This window comes from Cebus imitator, unplaced genomic scaffold (assembly GCF_001604975.1).
Source record: "Cebus imitator isolate Cc_AM_T3 unplaced genomic scaffold, Cebus_imitator-1.0 Scaffold606, whole genome shotgun sequence".
Classification (NCBI taxonomy): domain Eukaryota; kingdom Metazoa; phylum Chordata; class Mammalia; order Primates; family Cebidae; genus Cebus; species Cebus imitator.
In genome coordinates, this window is record NW_016107921.1 from 238,320 (window position 1) to 242,509 (window position 4,190).

Here is a 4,190-nt window from a genome sequence, read left to right on the forward strand (position 1 = left end):
CCTAAAGTAAAATAAAAATTTAAAAACAACAAAAAAATAATTTTAGGGCAGAACTGAAGTTTTTTTATATTAAATATAAGCTGTATTTGAATGCACCATTGGATGATGATATATATATGACTATATGAGTATGCCGTGTAAGATTTTAGAACCTATCTTGCTGTTGCCTTTTCTTTGCTGGCACTGAGGAAGTAAGCAGTCAAGTTGGGGGATCCCATGTGGCGAGGAGCTGTGGGAGGCTTAAAGAAGTTGAGGGCAGCCTCTGGCCAGCAAGAAAATGAGGCAGATGGAAGGAATTGAATTATGCCTACAACTGCCTGAACTTGAAAGTAGAACCTTCCACAGTTGAGCCTTGGATGAGACCACAGCCCTGGCTGATAATTTGATTGCAGCCTTGGAAGACTCTGAAGCAGAGAATCTAGTGACACCATGCCCACCCAGACTCTTAACTCACAGAAACCATGAGATAATAAATGTGTGTTATTTTAAACTACTGTTTATGGAAATATTGTTAGGTAGCAATAGAAAAGTAATGTAATCCATCTCCTACAGCAAAGTGATTGCAAGTCACTGGTCTGAGAGGCCATCTAAAAGGAACTCCATGAAGGAGTCAAATGAGTAGATGATAGTGTAAATACCTAAAATTACAGTTAGAATGATGTCGGCGTCAAACTCAAACAAGTACCTATTCACCACAGAGAGTGTAGCAAGGTTGGTCATTTAGAGGGTCTTCATGGTCTTGTAGAAAAGCATAACTTGGAGATACAGAATTTGCTCTTCCTTTAAAGTCCAGAACAATAGGGTCTCTATAATATGTTCTTGTCAGGCTATCAAATGATACTGGAAAAAGTTCATTTCCCATCATTTCCCATATAATTCTTTTTTTTTTTAATGCTTTAAGTTCTGGGGTACATGGGCAGATCTTGTAGGATTGTTACATAAGTATACACACAACATGGTAGTTTGCTGCCTCTATCCCCTCTTCACCAACATTAGGTATTTTTCCTAATGTTATCCCTCCCCAACATTCCCACCCCTTGCTATCGCTCCCTTAGCCCACCATTCCCCAACAACCCCAGTGTGTGATGTTCCCCTCCCTGTGTCCATGTGTTTTCATTGTTCCACACCTACTTATGAGTGAGAACATGCGGTGTTTGGGTTTCTGTTCCTGGGTCAGTTTGCTGAGAATGATGGTTTCCAGATTCATCTATGTCCCTACAAAGGACATGAACTCATCCTTTTTTATGTTTGCATGGTATTCCATGGTGTATATGTGCCACATTTTCTTTAACCAGTCTATCCTTGATGGGCATTTGGGTTGGTTCCAAGTCTTTGCTATTGTAAACAGTGCTGCAATGAACATAAGTGTGCATATGTCTTTATAATAGAACAATCTATAATCCTTTGGGTATATATGCAGTAATGGGATTGCTGGGTCAAATGGCATTTCTAGTTCAGGATCCTTGAGGAATTGCCACACTTTCTTTCACAATGGTTGAACTAATTTACACTCCCAACAATGTAAAAGCATTCCTATTTCTCCACATCCTCTCCAGCATCTGTTGTCTCCAGATTTTTTAATGATCGCCATTCTAAGTGGCATGGGATGTTATCATGATGTGGTTTTGATTTGCATTTCTCTAATGACCAGTGATGGTGAGCATTTTTTCATGTGTTTGTTGGCCACATAAATGTCTTCTTTTGAAAAGTGCCTGTTCATATCATTTGCCCACTTTTTGATGGGGTGGTTTTTCTCTTGTAAATTTGTTTTAGTTCTTTGCAGATTCTGGATATTAGCACTGTGTTAGATGGGTAGCTTGCAAAAATTTTTTTCCCATTCTTTTGGTAGCCAGATCACTCTAATGACTGTTTCTTTTGCTGTGCAGAAGCTCTTAAATTTAATTAGATCCCATTTGTCTATTTTGGCTTTTATTGCCATTGCTTTTGGTGTTTTAGTCATGAAGTCCTTGCCTATGTCTATGTCCTGAATGGTATTGCCTATGTTTTCTTCTAGGAATTTTATGGTGTTAGGTCTTATGTTTAAATCTTTAACCCAGCTGGACGTGGTGGCTCATGCCTGTAATACCAGCACTTTGGGAGGCCGAGGTGGGTGGATCACAATGTCAGGAAATTGAGACCATCCTGGCCCACATGGTGAAACCCCATCTCTACTAAAAATACAAAAAAAAATTGTTGGGCATGGTGGCGCATGCCTGTAGTCCCAGGTACTTGGGAGGCTGAGGCAGAGAATTGCTTGAAGCCAGGAGGTGGAGACTGCAGTGAGCCGATATTGTACCACTACACTACAGCCTAGGTGAAAGTGCAAGACTCCATCTCAAAAACAAAAAACAAAAAACAAAAACTTTAATCCATTTGGAATTAATATTTGTATAAGGTGTAAGGAATGGGTCTGGAAACAACCACCTTGAACTTCATATGGAACCAAAGAAGAGCCCGCATAGCCAAGACAATCCTAAGCAAAAAGAACAAAGCTGGAGGCATCACACTACCTGACTTCAAACTGTACTATAAGGCTACAGTAATCAAAACAGCATGGTACTGGTACCAAAAGAGAGATACAGACCAATGGAACAGAACAGAGGCCTTGGAAGTAACACCACACACCTACAACCATTCGATCTTTGACAAACCTGACAAAAACAAGCAATGAGGAAAGAATTCCCTATTTAATAAATGGTGTTGGGAAAACTGGTCAACCATGTGCAGAAGTCTGACACTGCACCCACATAGTTCTTATTAGACCAAAAAGATACCTTTAAAAATTACCCATAGTACAGATGCAGAAACAGTAGGTCCGTCTTTCTCATTCCTTAAAATAAAGAACAGACTTCTGAGAAACAGAGTCTCAGAAATAAGCCAGGGACAGAAACATAAATACCACATGTTCTCACTCATATGTGGGAGCTAAAAAGCAAATGTGAGCCCATGAAAGGTGAGAGCATATTTGTGGGTATTAGAAGCTGGGAAGGGTATGGAGGAGGGGAGGATGGGCAGAGGCTGGTTAATGCAAAATCACAGCTAGGTAGGAGGAGTGAGCGCTCGTGTTCTGCAGTACTGGAGGGTGGATATGGTGAACTACAATTTATTGTATAGTCTCAAAAAGCTAGAAGAGAGAATTTCGAATGTTCACAAGACAAAGTAATGATAAATGTTTCAGGTGATATGCTAATCACCCTGATTTGATCATTGCATATTATATATATGTATTGAAACATCATTCTGTATCCCATAAACATGTACAAAGTGCCAACTAAAGAGAAAAAGAAAAAATTTTTAAAACTCCAGAAGTTCAAATGTATTATTTCTTCTTATTTGTTGGCAAGTAAATTGATGGGGGTGAAGAAGTTCAACAGAGAAGAGAAAACTGCTTAGAGTGCAAATTTCCTTTACTCAATTTTGTGTCTGCCTCTTGAGCACGACTTTTCCAGGTTAGTGGTGCTGCCAGAGCAAGAGGTCCTTTCAAACAATCCGATACAGCTGAGAACTGCTTTCAACAGAGCAGCCCATAGCAATGACAGAGAGATACAGAAGCACAAGAGATCTGAATCCCTTATTCCTCTGTGGGAAAACAAATAGCCACATTTTTCCCTAACCTGAGAGTAAAAATATTATAGAACTTGGTTGCATTCAGTTTCCAAATGAAAACCAGGACCTTGGATTTGTAAATAGGCATCTACTCTGCTTGGGGAAAATCAGACTATATAATATGAGGGAGAACTGAGTGAACTGACCAGGATCAGCTCTCTGAATCAAAAAGAGTGATAGAAGTTGGGACAAAAGGTTTGGACCCTTTAAAAAAGCTATATAACCATGTAGAGCATTTTTTTGTACATCAAAGTACGAACTCCAGCCCTAGGATGGCTAATGGGTCTCAGTGTTTAATGCTAGTCCAACTGCTTGGCAGGGTGGTGTGGTGCTCACATCCATAATCCCAACACTTTGGGAGGCTGAGGCGGAATGAGCTCAGGAGTTTGAGACCAGTCTGGGCAACATGGCAAAACTCTATCTCTACAAAAAATACAAAAATTAGTTGGGGTGTGGTGGCACGCACCTATAGTCCCAAATACTTGGGAGCCTGAGGTGGGAGGATTGCTTGAGCCCAGGAGGGTGAGGCTGCAGTGAGTCATAGTCTGCATTCCAGCCTAGGTGACAGCAGAAGACTCTGTCAA